The sequence below is a fragment of the Canis aureus genome, unplaced genomic scaffold, assembly GCF_053574225.1.
Source record: "Canis aureus isolate CA01 unplaced genomic scaffold, VMU_Caureus_v.1.0 ptg000125l_RagTag, whole genome shotgun sequence".
In the NCBI taxonomy this organism is placed as follows: Eukaryota; Metazoa; Chordata; class Mammalia; order Carnivora; family Canidae; genus Canis; species Canis aureus.
This window is the reverse complement of record NW_027554439.1, coordinates 31085-48026: the sequence shown is the minus strand read 5'-3', so window position 1 is coordinate 48026 and position 16942 is coordinate 31085. Positions and strand designations below refer to the sequence as shown.

At 39.3% G+C, this 16942-nt stretch overlaps 1 pseudogene; it reads right to left on the bottom strand.

Moving 5' to 3' along the window:
- Positions 1-223: 223 nt before the first annotated feature.
- Positions 224-1178, bottom strand: LOC144309608 (18S ribosomal RNA; annotated as a pseudogene).
- Between the last annotated feature and the right edge of the window lie 15764 nt (positions 1179-16942).

Sequence of the window (16942 nt, the reverse complement as noted above, 5' to 3'; positions counted from 1 at the left end):
TTTAATACTGTTAAGATGTCTTTCATCATTCCCTTACGGTACTATCTCTATCGCTCCAATTAAAATTTCTATCTCCTATACTTTTATTATTTAACTAAATGTTTTACTTTATATGTCTGTGATACTTAAGTTTGGGGTTAGTTGGGCTAGCTTTTGTTCAAAGTGGTCATAAGTAATGAAATCTTCTGGGTGTAGGCCAGACGCTTTAGTTAAGCTACACTTTGATTAATCCAAGCACACCTTCCGGTATGCTTACCTTGTTACGACTTGTCTCCTCTTGTGTCTTAGTTAAGTTAATATGGTTATGGTTGTGTCTTATTACTTGAGGAGGGTGACGGGCGGTGTGTGCGTGCTTCATGGCCCTATTCAATTAAGCTCTCTATTCTTAATTTACTACTAAATCCTCCTTCAGTTTTTAATTTCATAAAAACGTTCGTGGAATGTTCTTGGGTAGAAAATGTAGCCCATTTCTTCCCACCCCATAAGTTACACCTTGACCTAACTTTTTTATGTAAAATGATTGTGCTTACTATTCTACCTTTTGAGGGTTTGCTGAAGATGGCGGTATATAGACTGAATTAGCAAAGGGTGGTGAGGTTTATCGGGGTTTATCGATTATAGAACAGGCTCCTCTAGAGGGATATAAAGCACCGCCAAGTCCTTTGAGTTTTAAGCTATTGCTAGTAGTCCTCTGGCGAATTATTTTGTTGTAAAATTATCTATGTTTAGGGCTAAGCATAGTGGGGTATCTAATCCCAGTTTGGGTCTTAGCTATCGTGTAGTCAGATTATTATAAAGTCACTTTCGTGGTCTATTTTATGGTAACTGTAGCTTTTTACGGCTTAGTTAAGTTTTAACTTTAGTGCAAAGGTATCTTAAACACGCTTTACGCCGTGGGCCTATTAGTTTGGGTTAATCGTATGACCGCGGTGGCTGGCACGAAATTTACCAACCCTTTTTAGTATGGCTTAGTCAAACTTTCGTTTATGGCTTAATTTTTATCACTGCTGTATCCCGTGGGGGTGTGGCTTAGCAAGGTGTTATGAGCTACTTAAGAGTGTGCTTGATACCTGCTCCTTTAGATCACTGCTGATTTTAAGGGCATTCTCACTGGGGCGTGGAGACTTGCATGTGTAAGTCTACTAAGAACTAATAGGAAGGCTAGGACCAAACCTTTGTGTTTATGGAGTCGTGCGACTCATCTTGGCATTTTCAGTGCCTTGCTTTATTAATTAAGCTACATTAACTTATACTGAAATTGTAGTGTGTATAATAAATAAAATACATAGTAAATATGAGAGGAAAAAAAAAGGGGATGCTATCTATAGATAGACCACGAGATCGAATGCGTGTAAGACTGTTGTGTTAAGTTAACTAGAGTAGCAATACATTTGTATACAATTTAAATAAAGCTTGTGAGTATTGTATGCACTTAGTCCTGTTTTTGGGGTTTGGCAGGACATAAATAAGTGTATAATAGATGACATGAGTTTATGGGGGGTAAGGGGGGTTTGTATAAGTTAACTTAATGTCTTGCGCGTGTACGTACGTGTACACACGTGTACGTACGTGTACACACGTGTACGTACGTGTACACACGTGTACGTACGTGTACACACGTGTACGTACGTGTACACACGTGTACGTACGTGTACACACGTGTACGTACGTGTACACACGTGTACGTACGTGTACGTACGTGTACGTACGTGTACGTACGTGTACACACGTGTACGTACGTGTACACACGTGTACGTACGTGTACACACGTGTACGTACGTGTACACACGTGTACGTACGTGTACACACGTGTACGTACGTGTACACACGTGTGTCCTAGAATTATATGTCCTGAAACCATTGACTGAATAGCACCTTGATTTTATGCGTGAGTTGATAAATGATAATGAATAAGTCCAGCTACAAGTTATTTGACTGCATTAGGGCCGCGACGGGCATATTCCCTGAGAGCAGAAGATAAGTTAGAGTTAGTGCCGTTGCGGTCATAGATGAGTGATAGCAGATTCCCCCCCTAAAAATAAAAGATACCAAATGCATGACACCACAGTTATGTGTGATCATGGGCTGATTAGTCACTAGTCCATCGAGATGTCCCATTTGCGAGAATTAGTAGGATTGGAATAAATAGAGTCATGGCCCTGAGGTAAGAACCAGATGCCAGGTATAGTTTCATGATAGTAACCCCCACATTAGCATGGGCCCGGAGCGAGAAGAGTGACATTACAGGCAAGGATTGATGGTTTCTCGAGGCATGGTGATTAAGCCCTTATTGGACTAAGTGATATGCATCTAGTTACTGTTGAGGATCAATGGGTTGTGGAATTGGACTAGACATGTCCTATGTAAAGATATAATATCATGTACATGCTTATATGCATGGGGCAAGCCATTAATGCACGACGTACATAGGGGAGGGAAAGAAGGATTTTTTGGAGATACTGACATAGCACAGTAGAGGTGGTCCAATATATGAATGTAGGGGGTGTCAGGGAATAGTTTAAGAAGAATTTCAGCTTTGGGTGCTGATGGTGGAGCAAGAGCTTCTTCCTTGAGTCTTAGGGAGGGCGACTACTCTCCATTTTTGGTTTACAAGACCAAGGTAATGATTATACTACAAAGACTCTTCATTTTAGAAGATTATTTTCGATAACGCTAATTGTTGGCATTAGAATCAATAGGATGGTGAAATATAGAATTGAGGCGACCTGTCCGATAATGATGAAAGGGTGTTCAACTGGCTGTCCTCCAATCCAAGTTAAAGTGAGAAGATCGGCGACTAAAAGTCAGAATAGGCATTGGCTGAGGGGTCGGAATATTATACTGCGTTGCTTAGATGTGTGGAGGAATGGAATGAATGCTAAAATTAGGATGGAGAATACTAGGGCGAGTACACCTCCTAATTTATTAGGGATAGATCGTAGGATGGCATAGGCGAATAGGAAGTATCATTCAGGTTTGATATGTGGAGGGGTGTTTAGGGGGTTTGCAGGGGTGTAGTTGTCTGGATCTCCTAATAGGTCTGGTGAAAATAAAACTAGTGATATTAAGACTAGGAGCAGGAGTAGGATTCCTAGGATATCTTTAATTGTGTAGTAGGGGTGAAACGGAATTTTGTCTGAGTCTGATGTGATTCCTGAGGGGTTGTTGGATCCGGTTTCGTGTAGAAATAGGAGGTGTACTATTGCTAGAGCTGCGATGATGAATGGAAAGATAAAATGAAATGCAAAGAATCGTGTTAAGGTTGCTTTGTCTACTGAGAAGCCACCTCAGATTCACTCTACTAAGTTGGTTCCGATATAGGGGATGGCGGAGAGAAGGTTAGTGATTACAGTTGCCCCTCAAAATGATATTTGTCCTCACGGCAGTACATAGCCTATGAATGCTGTGGCTATGGTTGCGAATAGTAGTACAATTCCAATGTTTCATGTTTCTATGAATACATAGGATCCATAGTATAGGCCTCGTCCCACATGTATGAATAGGCAGATGAAGAATATGGAAGCGCCATTTGCATGTATATAGCGGATAATTCAGCCGTAGTTAACGTCTCGACAGATGTGGGTGACCGATGAAAAAGCTGTGGCCGTGTCCGATGTGTAGTGTATAGCTAGAAATAAACCTGTTAGAATCTGTAGAATCAAGCATACTCCTAATAAGGACCCGAAATTCCATCAAGCAGAGATGTTAGATGGCGCTGGGAGGTCAATGAATGAATTGTTGACAATTTTGGCTAGTGGGTGGGTTTTTCGAATGTTGGTCATTAATGTTCTTATAGTTGAAATACAACGATGATTTTTCATGTCATTAGTCATGGTTAAATTCCATGTAGGAATAATGATAACATACATTGTATTTATTTTAAGTATCGTTTTTGTGATGAGTTTTGTGGGTTTTGCCACTAAACCATCTCCTATTTATGGTGGGCTTGTGCTAATTATTAGCGGTGGGATTGGTTGTGCGATTGTTCTGAATTTTGGGGGTTCTTTTTTAGGGCTGATAGTGTTTTTAATTTATTTGGGGGGTATATTAGTAGTATTTGGTTATACAACTGCTATGGCTACTGAGCAATACCCTGAGGTGTGAGTTTCAAATAAGGCTGTTCTAGCGGCTTTTATTACTGGTCTATTGTCTGAGTTGTTGACTGCTTGCTATATTTTGAAGGATGATGAGGTGGAGGTAGTATTAAAGTTTAATGGAATAGGGGATTGGGTAATTTATGATACGGGGGACTCTGGGTTTTTTAGTGAAGAGGCTATGGGTATTGCGGCTTTATATAGTTATGGAACCTGGTTGGTGATTGTTACAGGTTGGTCGCTGTTAACTGGTGTGTTGGTTATCATGGAAGTTACCCGTGGTAATTAAGGATTAGTAGGCTGAGAATTATAGTTAGTATGAACGATAGGAAATAGAGCTTGATGAGACCCTTTTGATTTGAAATAAGGGTAGAAGATTTTATTTGGAAATACGAGATTGATTTGGGTAGGATGTTTTCTAGTCAGATGGAGTCCAGAAGTATAGATGCTGATTTCTGGCTGATGGTTAAACTTGTTTTAGGTGTGAGGCGGTGCATAATGGTTGGATAATAGCCAAGGAGGGTGGAAAATTTAAAGTAATTAGATGGATAGTTAAATTTGAGTCCTTGTATGGTAAGGTTTAGTTCTAGTGCCAGGATGAAACCCAAGATAGTTACTGCAAGGGCTATCATTTTTAGATAATGAGGCATAGTTATCTGTGGGATGGTGGTGGGTGTGATGCTGTGGGAGATAATGTATCCTGCAAATACACTTCCGATAAGGAGTCGTTTAATAGAGTTAATTAGGAGAGGATTATTCTCGTTGATAAGGATTATAGGGGAGAAGCGGGGCTGGCCTAGTAGAGCGAAGAATATAATTCGGGTGCTGTAGGCAGCGGTTAGGGATGTGGCAACGAGTGTAATTAAGAGGGCTCAGGCGTTGGTATTCGACGTGTTAGCGGACTCGATGATCAGGTCTTTGGAGTAGAATCCTGTAAGGAAAGGTATGCCTGTTAATGCGAGGCTTCCGACAATCAGGGAAGTTGTGGTGAAGGGAAGGACTTTAAATAGGCCACCTATCTTTCGAATGTCTTGTTCATCGTTTAGGCTGTGGATAATTGACCCTGAACATATGAATAACATAGCTTTAAAAAATGCGTGAGTGCAGATGTGTAAGAAGGCTAGGTAAGGCTGGTTAATGCCAATTGTTACTATTATTAGGCCTAGTTGGCTTGAGGTAGAGAACGCTACAATTTTTTTGATATCGTTCTGTGTAAGAGCGCAGATTGCAGTAAATAGTGTAGTAATAGCCCCTAAGCATAAAGTGAGGGTTTGAATAGTTTGATTATGCTCTATTAGTGGATGAAAGCGGATAAGAAGAAATACTCCTGCTACAACTATTGTGCTTGAGTGAAGTAGGGCTGATACAGGAGTGGGGCCTTCTATGGCTGAGGGGAGTCAGGGATGTAAGCCGAATTGAGCAGATTTACCGGTAGCTGCTAATAGTAAGCCAAGTAGCGGCAAATTAAAATTATCGTTTGTTGTAATAAAGATTTGTTGAAGGTCTCATGTGTTTAAGTTCAATAGAAACCATGCTATGGTTATAATGAAGCCTACATCTCCAATACGGTTATAGAGGATAGCTTGTAGGGCAGCTGTATTTGCATCGGTTCGGCCGTATCATCATCCAATAAGTAAAAATGATATAATGCCAACTCCTTCTCAGCCAATGAATAGTTGGAATATGTTGTTTGCGGTGACTAAGACTATTATAGTAATAAGAAATAAGAGAAGATACTTGAAAAATCGGTTAATATAAGGATCGGAGTGTATATATCATATAGAAAACTCTATAATAGACCACGTGACAAAAAGGGCTACGGGCACAAAGATTATTGAGAAGTAGTCTAATTTAAAACTCATGGATAGTTTTATGGTCTGGATTGTTATTCAATGTCAGTTTGAAACAATTGTTTCCTGTCCTGAGTAGATGAATATTATTGTGGGAATTATGCTAATTATGAATGCGTAAGAAGTAGCGGTTTTTACATAGTATGGGTATAGCTTATTTTTGTAGAGTTTAGTAGAGGTTATAATGATGGGCAAAGTAAGAATGACTAGAGCTGTGATTATGCATGAAGTAAATATATTTATTACTTTTATTTGGAGTTGCACCAATTTTTTGGTTCCTAAGACCAATGGATTACTTCTATCCTATAAAAGTTGAAAAAGCCATGTTCTTATACATGGGAGCATGAGTTAGCAGTTCTTGCAGTACTTTTTCGGTAAGCAAAAAGGTTTGAGCTTTTATTATTAGATTCACAATCTAATGTTTTTGTTAAACTATGCTTACAGTAGATGGGACCGAGAATAATTTTAGGGTTAAGGGATAGGAGGAGTAGAGGCAGTAGATGCAAGGTTATTAGGGCATTTTCTCGTGTGAATGACGGTTTGATATTTTTGATATGGTGGGAATATTTACCACGCTGTGTGGTGATTAGTATATAAAGTGAGTATAGGGCAGTGATGGTGATGTTAATTCCTATTAGAATAATAGTAATGTTGGATCATGAGAATGAGGATATCACTACAAATAGTTCTCCGATAAGATTAATTGTTGGAGGAAGAGCCAGATTTGTGAGGCTTGCTAATAACCATCAGGCTGCTATCAGGGGAAGGAGGGTTTGAAGTCCTCGTGCGAGAATCATAGTACGGCTATGGATTCGTTCGTAATTGGAGTTGGCTAAGCAGAATAGCATCGAGGATGTTAAACCATGGGCAATTATTAGGGCTGTTGCACCTATATAACTTCATGGTGTTTGAATAAGAACCGCTACAATAACGAGTGCCATATGACTAACTGAGGAGTATGCAATTAGGGATTTTAGATCTGTTTGACGGAGACAGATAGAGCTTGTTATGATTATGCCTCATAGAGATAATATTATGAAAGGATACGCTATGAAGTTGGTCAGGGGGTTTAGTAGGGTTGTAATTCGTATCATGCCATAGCCTCCTAATTTCAGGAGTACGGCGGCAAGTACCATGGAGCCGGCAATAGGGGCCTCTACGTGTGCTTTTGGTAGTCACAAGTGGAGGCCGTATAGAGGTATCTTTACTATGAATGCTATCATGCATGCCAATCATAAGAAAACATTAGATCAGGAGTTTGGCAGAGGTTGAATTCAGTATTGAATTATGAGAAAATTTAGGGAGCCCATGAAATTGTGGATGTAAAGGAGAGCTACTAGGAGTGGGAGAGATCCTATTAAAGTATAAAATAAGAAGTAGAGCCCTGCGTTTAGTCGTTCAGTTTGATTCCCCCATCGGGTAATAATGATCAGGGTTGGGATTAGTGTTGCCTCAAATAGGATGTAAAAGAAGATAAGTTCAGAGGCGGTGAAAGTTATAATTAGGAACAACTGGAGAAGAATCAGTATTGAAATATATAGTTTTTTTCGAGTTAAGGGTTCTTTTGATAAATGGTGTTGGCTTGCTATAAGTATAAGGGGTAGAAGTCATGTTGTAAGTGCTAGTAGCGGTGCTGATAGGGAGTCAGAGAAAAATATTAAGGAGGGGTTCAATGTATTATCATTTGGTTGATTCAGGTAGAATAAGCTGATTAAGCTGATTAGCAAACCATATGTTGTCGTGTTAATTCAGATTATGTTAGGCTTTGATACTCATGTAAGGGGGATCAGTATGATAGTGGGGATGATAATTTTTAGCATTGTAAGAGGTTTAGGTTTTGTACGTAATCAGTCCCGTAGGTGTTAGATACTATAACTAGTAGAGATAGTCCTAATGCTGCTTCGCAGGCAGCAAATACTAGTAGTACGATTGGTATCATGCTGGCTAATGTAAGGTGGTTGTTGAGAATAGTTACAGATATTATTACAAATAGTGATAATATTATGCCCTCTAAGCATAGTAGCGATGATATTAGGTGTGATCGATAAACAAGTATACCTATTAGAGAAAGAATGAATGCCAGAAAGATATTAATATATACTATGGACATATGATAATTATGAGATAAATCATAATCTAATGAGTCGAAATCATTTGTTTTGGCTTAAACTAATTATCATATTCGGTTCATTCTAGCCCCTTTTCGGTTCATTCGTACGCTAGGCTTGCAGCTAGGAGGGAGATTAGTAGGAGTGCTATGATAAGTATTGTTGTCAACTTGTTGGTTTGTGACGCTCAGGGAAGTGGGAGTAGGAGTGCGATTTCTAGGTCGAAAAGCAGGAATGTGATGGCAACTAGGAAGAATTTTATAGAGAAAGGTAGGCGAGCAGATCCCATGGGGTCAAAACCACATTCGTAGGGGCTTGTCTTGTCTGTATAAATATTTAGTTGGGGAAGTCAGAATGCGATTAGTACAAGTAAGGACGCTAGGGTTACATTAGTTATCAAGGTTAGTATTACGTTTATTACTTCTTTCCAGGTTGATCTGGAGCTAACTGATTGGAAGTCAATTGTACTAGTTATACTAAAGAAATAGGATCCTCATCAATAAATAGATACATATAAGAATAGTCAGACTACATCAACAAAGTGTCAATATCATGCAGCGGCTTCAAATCCGAAGTGGTGGTTTGATGTGAAGTGGTAGTATAGTTGTCGGAGAAAGCACACGATAAGGAATGTGGAGCCAATAATTACATGTAGTCCGTGAAACCCAGTAGCTATAAAAAAGGTAGATCCGTACACTCCGTCGGAGATTGTAAAAGATGTCTCGTAGTATTCGGAGGCCTGTAATAGTGTAAAATATACGCCTAAGGAGATTGTAATAAATAGGCCTTGAAGTATGTGTTTACGATTGCCTTCTATTAAACTATGATGGGCTCAAGTAATAGATACTCCGGAGGCTAGGAGGACTGAGGTGTTGAGTAGAGGAACTTCTAGTGGGTTAAGAGGAATAATGCCGGTGGGAGGTCAGCAACCTCCAAGTTCAGGAGTAGGGGCTAGGCTGGAATGGTAAAAGGCTCAAAAGAAGCCTGCAAAGAAAAATACTTCTGATACAATAAAAAGAACTATTCCGTACCGTAGTCCTTTTTGTACAATAGGGGTGTGATGTCCTTGGAATGTGCCTTCTCGGATCACATCTCGTCATCACTGGTATATGGTTAGCAGGTTGGTTGTGAATCCTAATGTAAGTAGGGATATTGAGTTATAGTGAAATCATATGATAAGACCCGATGTTATAAGAAGGGCAGAAAGGGCTCCTGTTAGCGGTCATGGGCTTGGGTTAACTATATGGTAAGCGTGAGTTTGGTGGGTCATTAGGTGTTGTCATGTAAGTATAGACTTACTAGTAAGGTAAAGACATAGGCTTGAATTAAGGCAACAGCAAACTCTAGAATCGTAAATAGAATTAAAATAATAAAAGTGATGAAAGCTGTGGTCGCGCTAATATTAATAAGAGCTAAGGTAGCCCCTCCAATCAAATGGATTAGGAGGTGTCCTGCAGTAATATTGGCGGTTAATCGAACGGCTAGAGCTATGGGTTGAATGAATAGACTAATAGTTTCGATGATTACTAGTATTGGAATTAGGGGAAGAGGGGTGCCTTGGGGTAGAAAGTGTGCCAAGGATGCTTTGGTCTTATAGCGGAAACCGGTAATTACTGTCCCTGCTCATAGGGGGATTGCTATTCCGAGGTTTATAGAGAGTTGTGTCGTGGGCGTAAATGAGTGGGGTAGTAGTCCAAGTAGGTTAGTTGAACCAATGAATAGAATTAGTGATATAAGTATGAGAGCTCAGGTTCGTCCCTTTTGATTATGAATTGCTAGTATTTGTTTTGATGTTAATTGAATTAATCATTGCTGAATGGAGATTAACCGATTATTGATTAGGCGATTGGGTGCTGGGAATAAAATGGAAGGGAATATGACGATCAGTACTACAATAGGGAGACCTATTATTGAGGGGGCAGCGAAAGAGGCGAATAAATTTTCGTTCATTTGTTTTCTCAAGGATTATGTTGACTAGTGATTTTAGTAGACTTGGTTATTGGGTTTTCCGGGTAGTGGTGATTTGAAATTTTTAGTTGGAATAGAATGAAGAGGGTGAGAAATATTGAAAAGATTATAATAAATCAGGTGGATGTGTCTAGCTGTGGCATTTCATTAAGGGGAGGTTAAAACTCCCAGTCTTTAACTTAAAAGGTTAATGCTTTATAGCTTCTTAATGAGTAAGTCTAGTCTAGGTTATACTATTAAGGCAGATCAGGTTTCAAAATAAGATAGGGGGACTATTTCAAGAACAATGGGTATAAAGCTATGGTTAGATCCGCAGATTTCAGAGCACTGGCCATAATACAGTCCCGGTCGTATGGCTATAAGGGTGGTTTGGTTTAGTCGTCCTGGAATAGCGTCAGTTTTTAGACCTAGTGATGGAACAGCTCATGAATGCAAAACGTCTTCTGAAGAAATAAGTATTCGGATGGTTATTTCTATTGGGAGGACAACTCGGTTGTCTACTTCTAATAGTCGGAGTTCTCCTGGCTTTAATTCTTGTGTTGGGATTATGTAGGAGTCAAAGTTTAAGTCTTCATAATCAGTATATTCATAGCTTCAGTATCATTGGTGGCCTATTGTTTTCACGGTTAAAGAGGGGTTATTGATTTCGTCTATTATATAAAGGATTCGGAGGGAAGGTAGAGCGATTAGGATTAGGATAATGGCGGGTAGGATAGTTCATACTGTTTCTACTTCCTGTGCGTCTATTGTGCTTGTATGAGTTAATTTTGTAGTCAATATTAGGGAAATGATGTAGAGAACTAAAGAACTGATTAAGAATACAATTATTAGTGTATGGTCATGAAAATGAAGTAGCTCCTCTATAATAGGGGAGGTTGCGTCCTGTAATCCGAGTTGAAATGGGTACGCCATAGAGGTATATAGGGGTTTCACCTATAATTTAACCTTGACAAAGTTATGTAATATTTTACTAATACCTCCTGATTGAGAAAGACATAGTGGTTATGACATTGGCTTGAAACCAATTTTAGGGGGTTCGATTCCTTCCTTTCTTATTTTTGGATTACATATGTAGGTTCTTCGAACGTGTGATATGGAGGGGGACATCCATGTAGTCATTCAATATTAGTTGTAGTAAGTTCTACTATAGCAACTTCTCGTTTGGATGCAAAGGCCTCTCAGATTATAAAAATTATAAGCATCACCGCTGTAAGCGAGATAAACGATCCTATAGAGGAGACGGTATTTCAGGTGGTATATGCATCTGGATAGTCAGAGTACCGACGAGGTATTCCGGATAAACCTAGGAAATGCTGAGGGAAGAAAGTTATATTTACTCCCACAAATATAATTGTAAAGTGAATCTTTGCTCAAGTATCGTTAAGAGTATAACCTGAGAATAAGGGGAATCAGTGGGCAAATCCTCCCATAATGGCAAAAACTGCTCCCATTGAGAGCACATAGTGAAAATGAGCTACAACATAATACGTATCATGAAGAACGATGTCTAAGGACGAATTAGCTAGGACAATGCCTGTTAGCCCGCCTACTGTGAATAAGAAAATAAACCCTAAAGCTCATAGCATAGCTGGAGATCATTTAATATTGCCTCCGTGAAGTGTTGCCAGTCAACTAAATACTTTTACTCCTGTTGGAATAGCGATAATTATAGTGGCGGATGTGAAGTATGCTCGTGTGTCTACGTCTATTCCTACAGTAAACATATGGTGAGCTCATACGATAAAGCCTAAAAACCCAATAGATATTATTGCCCATACTATTCCTATATAGCCGAAAGGCTCTTTTTTCCCTGAGTAGTAAGTGACAATGTGAGAAATTATTCCGAACCCTGGCAGGATAAGAATGTAAACTTCAGGATGTCCGAAGAATCAGAATAAGTGTTGATATAGGATAGGGTCTCCTCCTCCAGCGGGATCGAAAAATGTCGTATTAAGATTACGGTCTGTTAAAAGTATTGTAATTCCAGCAGCCAGTACAGGCAGGGATAGTAGGAGTAGAACTGCTGTAATTAGTACTGATCATACAAATAGGGGGGTTTGATACTGGGATATTGCAGGGGGTTTTATGTTGATAATAGTAGTAATGAAATTAATTGCCCCTAAAATAGAAGAGACTCCGGCTAAATGTAAGGAGAAAATTGTAAGATCAACGGATGCTCCTGCATGGGCCAGATTGCCAGCCAGTGGGGGGTAAACGGTCCACCCCGTTCCTGCACCTGCTTCTACCATAGAAGATGCTAATAGTAGAAGAAAAGATGGAGGAAGAAGTCAGAAGCTCATGTTATTTATTCGGGGGAATGCCATGTCCGGAGCACCAATTATTAATGGCACTAGTCAGTTTCCAAAGCCCCCAATTATAATGGGCATGACTATGAAGAAGATTATTACGAAAGCATGGGCGGTTACGACGACGTTATAAATTTGATCGTCGCCTAGTAAAGTACCGGGCTGACCTAGTTCGGCTCGGATGAGGAGGCTCAAGGCAGTGCCTACTATGCCGGCTCATGCTCCAAATAGTAAGTATAAAGTACCAATATCTTTGTGATTAGTAGAGAACAGTCATCGGTTAATGAACATAGGTAAAATGGCTGATAAAAGCATTAGACTGTAAATCTAAAAATAGAGGTTTAAGTCCTCTTTTTGCCAAGCTCTGTGGTGAATTTTCATATTGAATTGCAAATTCAAAGAAGCAGCCTAGACGCCGCCGGGGCTTCTCCCGCCTTTTTTTTCTACGCGGCGGGAGAAGGTAGATTGAAGCCAGTTACTAGGGTATTTAGCTGTTAACTAAAATTTCGTGAGGTAGAAGCTCACCAATCTAGGGAGGGCTTAGCTTAATTAAAGTGTTTGATTTGCATTCAATTGATGTAAGATAGATTCTTGCAGCCCTTAGAGGTGATTTGGTCAGGGGTTAAGTGTATAGCACTTGCTTAGAGCTTTGAAGGCTCTTGGTCTGGTCTAACCTAAACTCCTAGTCCAAGACTGATAATATAGGTGTTAGCGGGAGTAGTATAGTTGAGATAATGATTAAGGGGGGTAGTAGGGTTGCCTTTTTTGTGTACTCGAATTGTCATTTTATTTTTATGTTATTTGTGGACGGGAATATGGTAAGTGCGGTGCTATATGTGAGTCGCAGGTAGAAATATAAGTTAAGTAGAGCGGTGATGGCTATTAGTGTTGGAATAATAATTATGTTATTTTTTGTTAATTCTTGAATAATTATTCATTTAGGGATGAAGCCAGATAATGGGGGTAGTCCTCCTAGGGATAATATTAAGATTAAGATTATGGAGGTGATTAGGGGAAATTTATTTCATATGTGGGATAAGGATAAGGTTGTGGTGGATGAGTTTAATATGAATAGTATGAAGGTAGATAGTGTTATTAGAATATATAAAGTTAAGTTTAGGATTATTATTGTAGGGTTGTAAATAATGATAGCGGCTATTCAGCCTATGTGGGCAATGGAGGAGTATGCTATGATTTTTCGTAGTTGAGTTTGATTTAGTCCGCCTCAGCCTCCTACTAGAACGGATGCGAGGGCTATTAGTATAAGAAGGTTGGTGTTAATTGATGGGGAGATTTGATATAGGATGGATATAGGTGCGATTTTTTGTCATGTTAGTAGGATTATTCCTGATATAAGTGTTACTCCTTGTGCTACTTCGGGAACTCAGAAGTGGAATGGAGATAGGCCTAGTTTTATTGTTAGGGCGGTGGTTATTATGATGGATGCGATGGGGTTTGAGATTTTTGAGATTACTCATTGGCCGGAGTAAAGAAGGTTAATGGTGACTCCTATTATTAGTAATATTGAGGCAGTAGCTTGTGTAAGAAAATATTTTGTAGAGGCTTCTATGGCTCGTGGATTATACTTTTTTATGAGGATAGGGATGATGGCTAGCATGTTTATTTCGAATCCAATTCAGATCAGTAATCAGTGCGAGCTTAGTATGACGATTATGGTCCCTGCCATGATAGTTGCTATAATAATAGTGAGAATAGGGGGTTTTATTAGTACGGGAAGGGTATAAACCAACATTTTCGGGGTATGGGCCCGATAGCTTAATTTAGCTGACCTTACTGTAGAATATAGTGTAAGTTTGGTAGCACGAAGATCTTTGAATTCTTAAGATTAGGTTCGAAGCCTATTATTCTAGAAATAAGAGGATTTAAACCTCTATTATTTACTCTATCAAAGTAACTCTTTTATCAGACATATTTCTTATGTTTGGGGTGGGATACTCGCGGTAATAATGGGTAAGGCAACATGTCATATGCATAGGGCTAAAGTTAGGGGTAGAAAATTTTTTCACAATAAGTGTATTAATTGATCATAGCGGAATCGAGGGTATGATGCTCGAATTCATAGGGAAGCAGATAGTTAGTAAGAGGGTTTTTATAGTGAAGTTAATAGAGTAGAGTTCTGGTATAAATGGGTTGTGGAATGCACCGAAGAATAGAATTGTTGTGAGGATATTTATTATAATGATATTTGCGTACTCTGCTAGAAAGAATAGGGCAAAAGGACCCGCTGCATACTCTACGTTAAATCCAGAAACTAGTTCGGATTCTCCTTCAGTTAAGTCGAAGGGGGCTCGGTTAGTTTCTGCTAGAGTAGAAATGAATCATATCATGGCTAGGGGCCAGGCCGGAAAGATTAGTCATATATGTTCTTGGGTGATAATTAGTGTGGATAGTGTAAATGACCCGTTTATTAGGAGGACTGATAGGAGAATGATTGCTAGTGTTACTTCATATGAGATTGTTTGAGCTACTGCTCGGAGGGCTCCGATTAGAGCGTATTTGGAGTTTGAGGCTCATCCTGACCAAAGGATGGAGTATACGGCGAGACTTGATATTGCTAGTATGAATAGGACTCCTAAGTTTATATTAATGAGTGGGTAGGGCATTGGGAGAGGGATTCATATAGTTAGGGCTAGTGATAGAGCTAGAATGGGGGCTAGAATGAATATTGATATGGAGGATGTAAGTGGTCGTAGAGGTTCTTTTGTGAAGAGTTTTACTGCATCTGCGATTGGTTGAAGGAGGCCGTAGGGGCCTACGATATTAGGCCCTTTTCGAAGTTGTATGTAGCCTAAGACTTTTCGTTCAACGAGGGTGAGGAAGGCTACGGCAAGAAGGATTGGGATGATAAGAGAGATAATGTTGATAAAGAACATTTTGTTAGGGAGAGGAATTGAACCTCTGATAATAAAGGTTTAAGTTTTACGCAGTTACGGGCTCTGCCACCCTAACAAAGCCCCTTTTCTCGGGCTTATGAGGAGATAAACTGGTTAGATTGAGTTGACTTCATCTATTAGTTTTAAGGCGCCTTTGTGAGGTAGGCCTTACATCCCTTGTCCTTTCGTACTGGGGGAGGTTATATAATAGATAGAAACCGACCTGGATTACTCCGGTCTGAACTCAGATCACGTAGGACTTTAATCGTTGAACAAACGAACCCTTAATAGCTGCTGCACCATTAGGATGTCCTGATCCAACATCGAGGTCGTAAACCCTATTGTCGATATGGACTCTTGAATAGGATTGCGCTGTTATCCCTAGGGTAACTTGTTCCGTTGATCAAAAATTATTGGATCAATAAGTGATGTTATATTTTGACTTGTGGGTCTAAATTTTAATCACTCGGGATTTTTTTTATATTCCGAGGTCACCCCAACCTAAATTGCTAACCCACAATAATGGTGTAATGTTATGCCTTGTAGGTATTTAGTATCCATAAGTTTGGGTTAGTTAATTAAAGCTCCATAGGGTCTTCTCGTCTTATTGTGGCATTCCCGCCTCTTCACGGGAAGGTCAATTTCACTGATTGGGAATAAGAGACAGTTAAACCCTCGTGTGGCCATTCATACAAGTCCTTATTTAGAGAACAAATGATTATGCTACCTTTGCACGGTCAGGATACCGCGGCCGTTAAACAAGTGTCACTGGGCAGGCAGTGCCTCCAATACTAGAAATGCTGGAGGTGATGTTTTTGGTAAACAGGCGGGGTTTGTGTTTGCCGAGTTCCTTTTACTCCTTTTAATCTTTCCTTAAATGCATGCCTGTGTTGGGTTAACAATAGGGTAGATAAGTATTTCATTTTTGGGTTGATATTATCAGATTGTTAACTATCAGTGGTCTATCCGTTTCTGATATAAGCTTATGCGGGGAGAAAATAGTTCTTGTTACTCATACTAGCATTGTTGCTTCTATATTTAAATAGAATGGCCCAGGAGGTATAATTAGGAGTTGATGTAATATGATTGGGATTAAGTTATATTGTTTGTTGAGCTGGAACGCTTTCTCAATTGGTGGCTGCTTTTAAGCCAACTATGGTGATGTTAGTATATACTCTCTAATAAAGGTTGTATCCTGATTCTAAGAAGCTGTACCTTCTTAGACTATATTTTAAATTTACATTAAAATTTTGTTTTTTTTAGGTAAATTTAAAGTTGAACTAAAATTCTGTTTGTGGGCAACCAGCTATCACCAGGCTCGTTAGGCTTTTCACCTCTACCCACAAATCTTCTCACTATTTTGCTACATAGATGAGTTGATCCTTTTAGATTGTTTATGGGTAGCTCGTCTGGTTTCGGGGAGCTTAGCTTAAGTTCTCTTTGTTAAGTCGTTTCTGGCTAGTTCATTATGCAAAAGGTAAAAGGGGTAATCTTTGCTGTTTAATACTGTTAAGATGTCTTTCATCATTCCCTTACGGTACTATCTCTATCGCTCCAATTAAAATTTCTATCTCCTATACTTTTATTATTTAACTAAATGTTTTACTTTATATGTCTGTGATACTTAAGTTTGGGGTTAGTTGGGCTAGCTTTTGTTCAAAGTGGTCATAAGTAATGAAATCTTCTGGGTGTAGGCCAGACGCTTTAGTTAAGCTACACTTT